This window comes from Canis aureus, chromosome 9 (assembly GCF_053574225.1).
Source record: "Canis aureus isolate CA01 chromosome 9, VMU_Caureus_v.1.0, whole genome shotgun sequence".
NCBI classification, from domain to species: domain Eukaryota; kingdom Metazoa; phylum Chordata; class Mammalia; order Carnivora; family Canidae; genus Canis; species Canis aureus.
In genome coordinates this window covers 32545059-32559557 of record NC_135619.1, presented here as the reverse complement: position 1 = coordinate 32559557, position 14499 = coordinate 32545059, and the positions used below count along the sequence as shown (strand labels likewise).

The 14499-nt window shown below is 39.2% G+C and overlaps 1 long non-coding RNA gene across 1 annotated transcript; it reads left to right on the top strand.

Annotated features, from left to right (window-relative positions):
* The first annotated feature begins 834 nt into the window (after positions 1–834).
* Positions 835–14050, top strand: LOC144320603 (uncharacterized). The gene is made up of 4 exons (XR_013386214.1): positions 835–8227; positions 8589–8627; positions 9263–9342; positions 13835–14050. It is a non-coding gene; the product is annotated as an uncharacterized LOC144320603 (long non-coding RNA).
* Positions 14051–14499: the final 449 nt, after the last annotated feature.

Below are 14499 nucleotides of genomic sequence, written 5' to 3'. Positions count from 1 at the left end.
GACTTTTTTTTTCAGAAAATAAGTTTGGGAAATGCCAAATTAAAAGAATCCTTTACAGCCGGACTTTGGAGCCTGTGATACACTAAAGGTATTAAGAACCTATCTGCTACTGTGGGGGTTGGGTCAGGGAAGGGCAGTTTTTCCAAATTTATTTAACCAGGTTTGTTTTTGTTTTTTTGTTTTGGAATATACTTAGAGAAATCCTGATCACATTTAATTTAATTACTCCATTTTACAGAGATCTGCACCTTCATGCAATCTCTTCATTTGACAAGTGACCACTCCTACTCTGTAAGATCACATGGCCAGCCAATGACAGAGTCAGAACTAGAACCTAGTCCCCACCCCCAACCCCTTCCCAGTGACATCTTAGGCCACACTGTGGTCTGTTTCCTTCCCCTAGTAGATCTGGAACTCCTAAAGGGCAGAAACTGCCCCTCTTCCTTGTTGTGCATCCTCCTCGCCCCACCTATAGCCCTCTTGTGTAGCCTGATGTTTTATGGGCTGCAAGCTCTCCACAAATGGCTCCTGCCCTGAGTTCCCCAGTTGGTTTCCTTTGTTTCCAAGGCCCTCAAGAAAGAGTGCCCTGCTGGGTGGGGACAGAGGGCCTCTCGTCTTAGACTCAACATACTCAAGAAAAAGAAAAAAGAATGAAAAAAATTTTTTAAAGCTACACCAGAAACATTTTATTAGTTTTCCATTCTGGTGACAAATGCAAACTTGGTAGGGAAGTTGCACAGTGTTCAATAATGTTCGATATTCCCTTCACTCCCTTCCTTAGTGTTTGTATGTTGGCTTTTTATCAATTCATGACAAGCAGGTCCCTTCTAAAACTATTCCAACAGAGGTTAACTAATCGAAGTTTTTTCAATTTAAGTATTTTGGAGAACAGAAGAATTTTTGCTGCTGCTCCTATTGCTGATGTGTGTATCTGCTTGTTTCCCTCCAAAAATAATTTCTTGGCAGATAGCATGAACTTTTCCTCTGCCTTTGTGTTTGAATAAGGGTGGGAGTGTGCTTAATATTGTCTGTCACCTTATGGTTTTTCATTTATTTGTAACAGAGTGCAACTTGCTTCCTCCCCACCCTACAGTTATCTGAATACATTGGGAAGTCACTCTTTAAAAAGATTACATCTGGTCTTCTGTTGGAATAAGATGAAAAACAAGTGTATTAACACTTCACCTTTAATGCTTTCTCCTGGAAAACATGGAATATATGAGCATCATTCATACCTTCCCTTGACTATACCCACACACACCTTCTCTGCTTGATCTCTGAAAATCTTTGATTCCCTGTGAAGTTTGTCATAGAAAACTATAACCATTTTTGGTTCCAAGGCTGTCATAATAAATCCAAACTCTGCCAGTAAAAGTCTGGAGAGCTTTTTGCTTTTTGCCATTAGGTACATTTCTCAGAAGCAGCTGGCACTGTGCCTTTCCCGAGACCCTTCAGCTTCCATGACATCTTCTAATATTCACCCACCCTCCCTGACAGTCCAGCTCTTAGAAGGTAGCCTTTTTCTTTTTCCATTCTTTCCTCTCATTTCAAGGTTAATTTTCTCAGAAACTTCAGTTTTTACTGAAGCATTATTCCTCTTTTATCTCTGCAGTGATTCACTTAGGTGACAAACTATCATTTTAGAATTGTTCAATTTTTATTTTTCTCAGTTGGAGCTAGTGGATGTACATTTAATAATTTCAGGAAAGTGAGATGTAAATGTAGTTTTCTCCTGGATTATACAATGTTTCTCTAACTGAATGGATCCATTCTCTCATTCACCAGGAGCAAGTAACTATGCCCTAGAGTAACAACCTGAAAGAGTAGGCTATTCTAAGCATTCTTAGGAACATAATTCTCCTGATCCTATATAGTTTATGGTAATCTTCCCCAAAAGTTTATGAAGAGTGAAAGATACTAAAATCTACACATTCATGAGCTATGGCCATAATACCACCTCCTACTGGGGAGGTTGGTGGCCACAAGGGCACACTGGCTCCTTCAAAAACATGTATAGATAAAGATTGGCACATTCAGGTCTTGTACAGCATAATCCATTTATAGCTGATCAGTCGAGGGTTCAAAAGATGACCATAGTTCTCAGGCTTTCAAGCTAATCTGAATATGTGATAAGTGATAATTTTCTAATTAACCCCAGTAACCCATGCAGATTAACAACCAACTGGTAGTACATTTCCATTTCCTATCCCCACACCCCTACTTTGGTTGGTGCCAGAATGACTGAGAATTAGGATTTTAGATGTATTTTGTAAGAATCCAGAAATGTTGGTGCTGGGCAAAAGCAATTCCCTAATGGGGTGTTGACCTTAGATTGAGAAACAAGTGGCCAGGATGTCAGGCTACATCCAGAATTGAGCTGAGACAGTGTGTGGACTGGAGAAAGAAAAAGCAAATGGGACTGGAAGAAGAAACTTGGTGCATGGTCAAGTCTGACAGCTTAGCCATTCCAGAAAAGTTAGCCCAGGGGTTATGTTTCTGAGAGATGGGGAGTAGAACAACCTAGGTCTGATCACAGCACTGCTTCAATTAAGCCATTTGACAACTCCCGTTTATCAGTGGAGGCTCTCCATGACCTAGCCCAACCTAACTCCTGCCTAAGCTCCCACTGCCTATCTTTGGCAATCAAATTTCTCTCACAGCAAACTGCATCCCTTTTGCCTATGAGTGCATGCATTTTAGTTATTGTAGTGGTTACCTGCTGTTTTTGTCCAACACCTTAGTTCTTCTCTTTTGGGGTCCTCTCTTCTCCAACTTCTTATGAAATACTGCCTAGCCCTGCCCACTTTATACAGTTCTAATAGAGCTGCCAATCCTACAAAAGTCTTGCAACATTTCCTACCTCTGTTAAAATTATTTTCTGCTTTGTATGAGTGTCTATTAACAGAGCTCCATATTAGCACTGTCTATTCCATGGCCAGGTGATGGGTAAACTTCCCACTCCACAAGCTATGGTGATTAGCCTATTGATAGGCATGTGACCCAAACTAGTTTGGGTTTAGACAGAGCAGAGCCTTTCCATGGGATCTTCTTTGCTGGCCCTGAAATACAGATAGCCTTCTATGGCTATTAAATACAATCCAGGAATCCCTGGGTGGCGCAGCGGTTTGGCGCCTGCCTTTGGCCCAGGGCGCGATCCTGGAGACCCAGGATCGATTCCCACATCAGGCTCCCGGTGCATGGAGCCTGCTTCTCTCTCCACCTGTGTCTCTGCCTCTCTTTCTCTCTCTGTGACTATCATAAATAAATAAAAATTTAAAAAAAAATAATAAATACAATCCAGTGTGATATGAGCATAGTGCTAGCTGTGGCCAAACCACCCTTTCCTCTGCAACATGGATTATGTATATCTGCTATGGGAGAAAAGGAAGCATACACACATGAACAGGGTCAAGAGTTCTGGGAGAGCTGAAGCAAGTGCCACCCCCAGATTTCCCAGTTACACTTTCCTTGTATTTATGTAAGCTATTTTGAGATGGGTTTCTGGCCCTTGGAAACAGAAGAGTACAAACTAATAATCATTTGACCAAAAATAACCTCTACATCCTTAATGGAAATTCTGTCTTTGAGAACAATGTCTTGTGAAGCCTTTCCACAGTCCTCTTTTTGAAATTAATTACTGCACGTGAGTACCATGTCTTAGTCTTTGGGGCTGCTATAGCAAAAATAACATAACACATGCCTTATAAACATTTCTCGCAGTTCTGGAAGCTAGAAGTCCACACTCGTGATCACCAGGAGATTCAGCGTCTAGTGACGGCCTGCTTCCTCATTGACGGCTGTCTTCTCTCTGTTACCTTCACATGGCAGAAGGTGCAAGGGCTCTCTAGGATCTCTTTTGTAAGGGCACTAATCCCGTTGGTGAGGGCTCCACCCTATGACCTAACTTCTTCCCAAAGGCCCCATCTCTAAACTCTATCACACTGGGGATTAGGTCTCAGTATATACGTTTGGGGGAGAGACATGTTCAGTCCGTAGCATCCTCCATTAACAAATGTATACCTTGGGATCCCTGGGTGGCGCAGCGGTTTGGCGCCTGCCTTTGGCCCAGGGCGCGATCCTGGAGACCCGGGATCGAATCCCACGTCGGGCTCCCGGTGCATGGAGCCTGCTTCTCCCTCTGCCTGTGTCTCTGCACCTCTCTCTCTCTGTGTGACTATCATAAAAAAAAAAAAATTTATACCTCAATAGTTGCACTGGTTTCATTCTGCCTCAATTTGGGGTTTGATGACACATCTCTTTTCCTCATTTGCAGGGTCTTTAAAGGTAAAGAGCATACCTTAATCATCATTGGATGCTCCATAGGACACCACCTCATAGGTGCTTAAATGTTTTGAATTATGTCTAGATTGGTACTATGTATCATGCTCTGTTCTAAGAACTCGGAATAACAGTGAATTTTAAAATATGAAAATTCATGCCTTCATGGAGTTGACATTCTAATAGGAAAATTATTTGACCAAAATTCATGGGAATTGCTGAATTGGGAAAAGCCTTGAAGAAAGGCAAACCCTACCTGGAACCAAGAGCCTCAGACCAAAAGGACTTTGCTTTTTCCACAACCAAAGAAAACAAAACAAAGAGCTCTTAGTGTAGCAGAAGTATGGGAAGTATATGTCAGGATGAAGTTGAAAATAGAACTTGAGGGCAGCCCTGGTGGCTCAGTGGTTTAGCGCCGCCTTCAGCCCAGGGCACAATCCTGGAGACCAGGGATCAGGTCCCGCGTCGGGCTCCCTGCATGGAGCCTGCTTCTCCCTCTGCCTGTGTCTCTGCCTCTCTCTCTCTCTCTCTCTATCTCTCATGAATAAATAAATAAAATCTTAAAAAAAAAAAAAAAAAAAAGAAAATAGAACTTGAGCATACTATTTTAAAAGATGGTTGTATTAACCTGTGTCAAATGAAAATGGCCAGCTAGGTAAAATTACAGGCATTCCCCAAATTGTGCCCCTTGGTAACTCAGTAACAGTTTTCCCTCAGAGACCAAGAACTATTTCCTTCTCACCATATGCTCTACCCTAAAACTGACAGTGCGTGTTCATCTTTTTTTTTTAAGATTTTTATTTATTTATTCATGAGATAGAGAGACATATCTTTCATATCTTTCAACCTTTGTACCTGCCATCCCCTCACCTTGGAATGTGTTTGGTTTTTTTATTTTGAAGTCAGTAATCACTGAATTCATGGTAAGGAGAGAAAAATCTCTAGTGCTTTCCCAGTTTCTTCTAGCTGCAGACTGTTTCTCTCTATACCAGACAGTACTTTAGAATTTATCCCCAGAGCAACTGAAACATAGTGGAAGGGAAAACAAAGAAGAGGGAGTTTGTGAGAAATGGTAGTTGGTCAGTTAATCTGTTTTTGTGAGAGACTAGAATATTCTGCTTTAGTGTTTATAAAGAAGAGAGTGTACTACAAGCTTGAAATAACTCTTTGGAGCTATAACTTTTTAGGGAGCTAAGGTTTGTTACTATGTTGTTGGTTTTTTAAAGATTTTATTTATTTGACAGAAAGCGGGGGAGCGGCAGAGGGAGAGGGAGAAGCAGGCTCCCCACTGAGCAGGGACCACCACCACCCTCAGCCAAGGGGCTGGTTCCCAGGACCCTAGGATCATGACCTGAGCTGAATGCAGACGCTTAACAGACTGAGCCACCCAGGTACCCCACGTACCTATGTTTAAATGCCTCTAATGAGCACATGTACTAAAGATGCCTTCTGTGGGTAAAGGATACCACTGCACAGAGAAGGGGTCTATTCCCACAGGTAGTGACAGCAGAAAGTTCTCAGGCAGTGGGGACAACTGGGGCACCTTGTTTGGGTGCTGTCTGAGCTGGTGCCTCATAGTAATGCCAAATTGGAGATTACATGTTTCTGATGCATGAAAGCCTGGGAATTTTTCTCATCTAGATCTGTGGTTGTAAAAACTTGCAGTTACCTCCTGTTTCAAAGTTTTCTCTGCTCATTTCCCCCACTCAATTGTAAAAAGATTTAAGGATATGCCTATATCCGGGGGTGTGGAAGCTTACAGCTTGCCAAATTTATTAAATCTTCCCTTGAGTGGCTTTTATATAAAATCATTATCATTATCTACCTGGCACCTTTCTAGATGCTCTAGATATATTCCCTCATTTAATGTTCACAATACCTCTATGAGGTAACTGCTGTTGTTAAGACTTCTTTTTCCACAAGGAAACCAAGACACAAAGGTTTAGGTAACCAGACCCTGGTCACACAGCCACAAGGTGATGGTGGAGCTGCGTTGTGGGGATGTTTAAACCTGTGTTCTACTGCCTTGCCCAGCATGATGTGTGGGAGAACATTCCAGGTAGCCTCAGAACCAGACTCCACATAAATATCTATAGGAAGAGGCCTGGGAATCATGACTCAGTCAAAATTCTAACTTATTCCCCTGCTTGTGGTCTCAATTACTGGTAAAAATAACCACAGTGCTTGCAAGTGGGATAGAAAAGCCCATATTTCACTAGAAAAATAAACCTGGGGATCACATCCTACTTTGCCTTCCTCCAGGCTGTAAGTAGGAAGGCTGATGTCTTGACCAGTGGGTTCCTCAGTGAATATAACCTTAACTACTTTCAATACATACAACAGCTAAATATTCTCACCTAGAAATAAAATCATCCTGTGAATGGTCAATCTAGATACTCCAGGTTTAAGAAAGCTGAAAATAACCTGTATTATAATCTATCACAATCATCCTGGAGCTACATTTTTAATGGTATTAAGTCTTTTCCAGAATTCAGACCCTGAAATCTTTCAGACAGTTATACAGGATACATATCAACAATCTTGTTCAACAAGATTTAGATTAAGCACTTCCTCTCACAGGACCTAAGAACTCCATAATGATTCTGTTGTTTTGTTTTACCCTTGAATGTTTCTTACTCTCTGTAGTGAATAATGTTATCTATCTATCTGTCTGTCTGTCTATCTATCCATCTACCTACCTACCCACCCTACCTACCTACCTATCTATGTATCAGCACTCAGGTTCTTAGCTGTGCAGAGGTCCCTAAGAAGTCCATAAATCCTTAATGAAAAATTGTCATTAAAAGGAACTAGAGAGGAGTGTCTGGGGGCTCAATCAGTTAGGTGTCTGCCTTCACCTCAGGTCCTGATTTCGGGGTCCTGGAATCCAGGCTCCCTGCTCAGTGAGGAGTCTGCTGCTCCCTCTCCCTCAGCCCCTCCCCTTGCTCGTGCTCATTCTCTTTCTCAAATAAAATATTTAATAATAAAAATTAAAAATAAAAGGAACTAGAGGGGCACCTGGCTGGCTTGGTCAAAAGAGCATCCAACTCTTGATCTTGGAGTTATGAGTTCAAGTTCCATGTTGGGTGTAGAGATTACTTAAAAATAAAATCTTAAAAAAAAAAGTATTCCTCAAGTTTAAGTCATGTTTTACATTTCTCTGAGAGGCTTGACAGACTCAGATTTCCACTGACCTGAGATTTGTTGAGTCCTATAAAGATGCCTTTACACAGAATTTAATAATACTTAAGGCAGATTTCAAGATACAGGAGCAAAGTCATGTTTGTAAAAGCCTTCCTCATATGACTTGGTTGAGACAAATTCTATTAAACTAAGAATAATCATGAGATTGTATTATGTATTTTCCTAGATTTGTAAATGTTTTCCTAACTTCATATGCCTAATTCACAACAATTTCCTTTTGCTGCCCATTTTGCCTCACCTTTTATTGATTTCTCATATCTAAATAGCTCATATGTATAGCCTAAGGTGTTGTCATGATAGTGGAAATAAAAGGCAAGTAGTATATGACATCATCCCACCATCTCCATTCTCTGTTAGGAGAGGTCTAATCTTGTGATTTTGGCAATACTCTTATGGCTTAACAAACCAATGAATCATCTAATTAAACAGCTATCTCATTAATAATTCATCTTTATACTTTCATTAGCTAGATTTTACAACCTGGTCTCTGAGGCCTTGATAATTAAATATTTCACCATCCATATACCTTTAAGTTCATTGCTTAAAACTTGCCCCATGTTTTTGCTTTTAGCCTTTGTCCTACTCTTTGGTATGTCACTAAACAGGCTGAGCATTCAGTAAACTATGCTATTCAGATTCTTGCATAACATTCTAGTTTAGAACACAGTAGTCTTTTTGTTTTAGAGAGCCAAGCCAAAGAATGTTCTCATGTACGTGGTGGCAAATAATCTCAGACGTTATCTAGGTACGTATATCATACTACTATACATTTTTAAAATATTTTACATAAGTCAGCTCATAATTATACATGGCATTGAGGAGAATAGTGCTGACTGAAACAAAATGATGAAAACGGTAATTGTTTTGGAAATGTAATCCAAAAATATACTCAGATATATGTCAACACATGCTTGTGTGTCCTAAGTAATTCAGTAACCCATGCAAGCCCTTTGTCAGCTCTCTGCATGTTAACTGAGCCAGGGTGATGGTAGGAGGTGCTGCAGATAATCAACTATTTATCAAGTCTTGCCTGACCTTTAGTAAGTGGCTATTTGTCAAATGTGGCATGAAAGACAGCTTTTAAATCCATTAAATATTTATTTAAGGACTTGAAGATCCTCCAGCTGGAACACCAGTATGCCCAGGTATGTAACTCAATATTCACAAGAGAACATCTCTCAAGATCTTTGCCTTCTATAATCAATTCATACATTGCCCTTCCTATCTACACCCTTGCAACTGAGCACCGGTTCAATAAAGGACTTATTTACAACTGCAGTATGTCTAAAAATTATACTCCAAAAACCCTTGGGCAGACAAATGCCATTGATCCTAGTGTCACATTCAGGAAGTCACGGATCCAAGTACCATATTCAGCAAATTCCCAGGCACAACCAACTTGCTAGAAAACCAAAAAGGGGAAATCTGGGAAGTAGGCCAACATCCTGGGTGTCATTGTATAGCATCCAAGCCAACTCTGGTTTCAAAATTCTTTTGAAATTGTTACTCCATGATAGGAATGCATTCTGTGCTTGGCCACAGATCATCACACAGAAATATATTGCAGAATTGTTCTTGCACATTGCTGGTTTTTTTTGCAACAGGAAAATTTAATCCTTGGTAGAAAAGTTTGTTTTGTTTTTGAATTTGTGTAAAATCTACTGGTGAGGCATTATCAAATAGTAGATAAAACACTGTATTAAGGCTCTTTATCATATGTAATCCTAGGCTAATCTCTTTATCTTCTATCTTCCCTGCTATTTTCAAAAATGCTATGAAGAATTAATAAGAAAATATTTTATGTAAGACATGGTTATGAGCATCAGGAAGACATAACCCAAAAGATACTGGTAAGAAATGGTAAGCCTGCAATGATAAACTTTAAAAAGTAGTAGTGTCTCTAAATAAATTAATGTAATACAATCTCAAAAATGCAGCAGGATTTTTTTTTTTTAAGCAAAACAATTTTTCAAATTCATGTAGGAAAAAAAAAAAAAACAGCCAGGAAATTTCTTAGGGAAAAGAAGAGCAATAAAGGTGACTAGATCTACTATAAAGTAAAACATGATATAAAGCTACTGTGATCAAAACTGTAGGGATGGGGATGCCAGGGTGGCTCAGCGGTTGAGTGTCTGCCTTTGGTTCAGGGCATGATCCTGGGGTCCCAGGATCAAGTCCCACATGGGGCTCCCTGCATGGAGCCTGCTTCTCCCTCTGCCTCTCTCTGTGTCTCTCATGAATAAATAAATAAAATCTTTAAAAAAAAAAAACAAAAAACTGTAGGGCCACCTGGGTGGCTCAGTGGTTTAGCGCTGCCTTCAGCCCAGGGTGTGATCCTGGAGACCTGGGATCGAGTCCCATATCAGGCTCCCTGCATGGAGCCTGCTTCTCCCTCTGCCTGTGTCTCTGCCTCTCCCTCTCTCTGTGTCTCTCATGAATAAATAAATAAAATATTTTTTAAAAACTGTAGTAATAGCATATGAAGAGACAAGAGAGGCCAATGGAATAAACCAGAAAGCCCAGAAATGCATCAGAAAAATTTAGTATATGATAAAGAAGGCATTTTGAATCATTCAGTGAGAAGAGTCTAAAAGTTAACACTTTTCATCTATAAGATTGACAGAAAAAAAAAAAAAACATGCTCTAATGGTCAGGTCAGTAGCAAACAGGTATTTTCAAACATTTGCTAGTGGAAACATGAATAGACATGACCCCTTTGGAGGGCAATTGGCAATAGCTATCAAAATTGAGAATATTTACCCTTGCTTTTACTAATTTACCCTTCAAATATTCTCTTATATGCAAAATGACCTACATATAAGGTAATTGATGGCAGAAATGTTAATGAGAACTAAAAATTAGAAGCAATGTAAGTGTCCATTGACACATTAGCTAAATGAATGATGATACCTTCATAAAGTGGAATGATGTGCAGCTTAAAGATAAAGATAAGACAATCCTGTTTGTGCAGATATGGAACAATTCCTAAGCTGTAAGGTTAAGTGAAGACCAAAATGCAGAGCAGTATGTATAGAATGTGGAATGTAGAGTGTATAGAATGTATACTTGGGGGAAGGGAGATAGTATATCTTTCAGAAAGGAAACTAATCCTAGTGGTTTTCTCTGCAAAAGAGAATTAGTGAGGGACAGAGCGGAAGAGACTCACTTTTAGTTATATATAGTCATTTGTGTCTTTCGACTTTTTAAAATTGTGCCCATAAATTACTGACCCGAAAATCTGGGGCTTTTTATTTTTTAAGAAACAACAAACAATATAACACTGATAGCAGAAATAAAATAATATGAAAAATAACCTCTGATAAATTTATATACCACAGTCTAAACACCACAGAATATAAATGCTTCTTATTCTGTTCAGAGTGTTGAACAATATAAGTAAGATTATTATTCCAGAGGTGGACACTGGAAGATTTAGAATGTAAGAAACAGGAAAGAAATGTCTTACCCAGACATTTAGAGGAATAAAGGGTCAGAATCTCTTAAAAGGACAATTTAACTATCTGTCTCAGTGTTCTGAAAGAGTTTCAGTAACTGATGGCCCTGACGTAGCTTCAAGTCAGCCAAATAACCAGTAACTTTAAAAATCATAATGCTTGCCCATGAATCCTGCCTTTTGAATGGTCTAAACATTTTAGGAATAGTATTCAAATATGCTTAATGGGACTTTGAGCACTTTCTCACAGGACCTAGGAACTCCATAAATGAGTTTGTCATTTTGTATTGTTTTACCTTTGGAATGTTTCTTTTATGTAGTGATTAATGTTAGTCAAAGGAGCAAATGTAACTCTGATGGCTATGAAATCTGGTCCATTTTATGAGGAAGAAAAAGCAGATTATGTAAGATCAAAACTGCAGCCACTTCTGCCTTCTAAGGACAACAGTAGAAATATCAGCCCCCTACTTCACATAGAGGCCAAAAAGAAAAGTCTTTGCTAGCACTACTACCACTGGCAGGCTCGAGGTTCATGAGCATTGTTTTGCAAAACATACCCGTGAGTTTTGGGATATGCAAAGGCAAGCCTGGAAAAGATCAAAATAGTTCTGCATGCAAAGAGAACGGAGTTAATACATAAAGAGCCACAAGAGTCCTGGTAAATTTAAGGTGAAAAGATGCAAACAGCGTGTCAAAGGGAAAGGGAAACCAAGCAAACTTCTGTAAAGTCTGCTCCATACGTAAATCCCTTTTATGAATGTTAATATAAGGGGAAGGAGGGCTATTCCACACTTGGGGACAAAGCAATGCACAATACTAACAGCACAGGGTTAGGCAAAACAGTAGATAAATGAAATTAATTTCCAAATGCCAAGGGGATTGGAAAATACATAAATTACCCAGATTTCTTTAAGGGAGAATTCAAGAGGCTCCAGCTAATTTCAAAGGAGAAGGTAATCCCGCTGACATCTAGGCTATACCTCCTCCCTCCACTCAAGACTTGCACAGTGAGATTGTGAAATAAGCCAATACACTAATTACCTCAACAGCACTAAGCAGGCACAAGGGGAGTACTTGGAATTCCCCACTCCTTCTTCTAAGGAGAGAATTTCAGAGGTTTCACCTAACCCAATCTCAAACTCTTGGTCAGGAAATTTGGCTTTTTAAGACCTCTCATTTCTTCTGAGATCTTTAAAATACTTGCTTCCGCCAAAGAACTCCCAAAATTCTTCCAAAGAATTTATTCATAAGGGATGCCTGGGTGGCTTAGCGGTTGAGCGTCTGCCTTTGGCTCAGGGCCTGATCCCAGGGTCTAGGATCGAGTCCCACATCGGGCTTCCTGCATGGAGCCTGCTTCTCCCTCTGCCTGTGTCTCTGCCTCTCTCTCTCTGTCTCTCATGAATAAATAAATAAAAATTTAAAAAAAAAGAATTTACTCATAAAAATGTTTCCATGGTTTTTTCTAGTACTCTCAGGGATTCATTTGTTACCATTTAAATCTGTTGATCTCAAATTTATTTTGAGATATAGAAGGAATTTGTGTTTTGTTTTGTTTTTTTACATAGTCACTCAATTAACTGTCCAGCCTTTTTGTATTGAATAATCAATCCTTGTCCTATTCAATTAAAATGCCACTTTCGTTGTGCTAAAATTCTTCACAAGTCTATTTCTGGATTCTGTAATCTATTCCATTGACTTTAACAGTGAGGGAAAATTCTTTGTCTATCCTCGAGGCCTTCTAGCTGGACTAAGAATTAAATTTACCCGAGACAGATTAAAGAAGAAAAAAACAAAATTTTGTTACATGCAAACAGATGCCCCCATAATGAAATTGAGACCCAAAGAAATGACCAAGGCAGGCAATTTTTATACTTTTTATTTTTATTTTTTAAAAGATTTTATTTATGCATGAGAGACACACAGAAAGAAAGGCAGAGACACAGGCAGAGGAAGAAACAGGCTCCATGCAGGGAAGTCCAACGTGGGACTCCATCTCAGGACCCTAGAACCATTCCCTGAGCCAAAGGCGAACACTCAACCACTGAACCACCCAGGCATCCCAGTGTTTATACATTTTAGACAAAGGATGATAGATTTTTGCGGAATAAACAGGTAAGTTTGGGAGCTTTAATTAGTAAATTCTAAGCAGAATTTAGCCTGAGAAAGTGAATTAGTGAAAAAAATAGCAAGGCTTATTTTATAGCATTCTCAACTTTATTCCTCTATTTATGTTGATAAGGATGTCTTTTTACCTCTGAGTACAGGGAGGCTATTTTTCATATGGGAGATTTGTTTTCTGCTTTCAGGGAGACAAAAGAAGTTCTGAGTGTCCTTGTCCTGTTTGTTTCCCAAATAGATTCAATTCAAAGTAATCACTATGCTGTTGCAGCCTGCCCTGGGCCCCTCCAACTACATTCACAAAATACCTGTTTATTTTATTTATTTATTTATTTATTAAAGATTTTATTTATTCATAGACACAGAGAGAAAGAGGCAGAGACACAGGCAGAGGGAAGCAGGCTCCACGTGAGACTCGATCCCAGGTCTCCAGAATCACACCCCAGGCTGCAGGTGACTCCAAACCGCTGCGCCAACCAGGGCTGCCCAAAGTGGGTAGAATTTACTAGTAAAATCAACTGTGACCAGGGCATTATTTAGTTGTTTACTCTCGGTAAGGAGGTTAACAAGTCTCAACATTTGTCTCAGTAATTGCTGTTTTGATTGTCTCTTCTGGGGACAATATTGGCAATTAATATTTCACTAGAAATTCATCCATATTGTGTATTTAATTGTTTTTATTTGCATAGAGCTGAGCAAAATCAACTTTTAGAATTCTTTTAATTTCTCCCACGTGTGTGATTATTAATCCATTTCCATTTCCTTTTTTTTTTTTTTAAGATTTGTATTTATTTATTTGACAGAGCACAAGCGGGGGGAGCTGCAGGGAGAGAGAGAAGCAAACTCCCCGCTGAACAGAAAGCCCAACTCAGGGCTTGATCCCATCACAACCCTAGCCAAAGGAGGACACGTAACCAACTGAGTCACCCAGGCACCCCTCCATTTCCTATTTTTAGTCTGTGTGCTTTCTCCATTAAAAAGAAAATGGATTATTAATTTTGTTGGTTTTTGGATTTATTTACCAGTACTACCTTTTGTCTTTCTAATTCATTATGCATTCCTTCTTTTTACTGTATTGAGTGTAATAATGCCAATTCCTGCATAGGTAGAATTTAGGAAACTGTTTAAATAAAATAAATAAAAAGTGATATGCCATTTCTATTGCTCCCCCCCATATAAATAATTATAAAAGAGAGAGAGAGAGAATTAAACTTTAGAGAGGATAAATCAAATGAAGTCTTTAATTCTTGTTTTCTTCTAGGTAAATATCACGATAACTGTCTTGCGATTTTTGATTTTAGAATTGTTGACAATTCATTTTTCCTAAGAAACAAACCCTAATACACTAGGAGTTAAAAGGATGCTGTTTTTATTGACTTTCTTTAAGATGGCAGTCCTCTGTTCCTTTATTTCTTAATAAATGATTATGCCATAGGTCAAGGAAA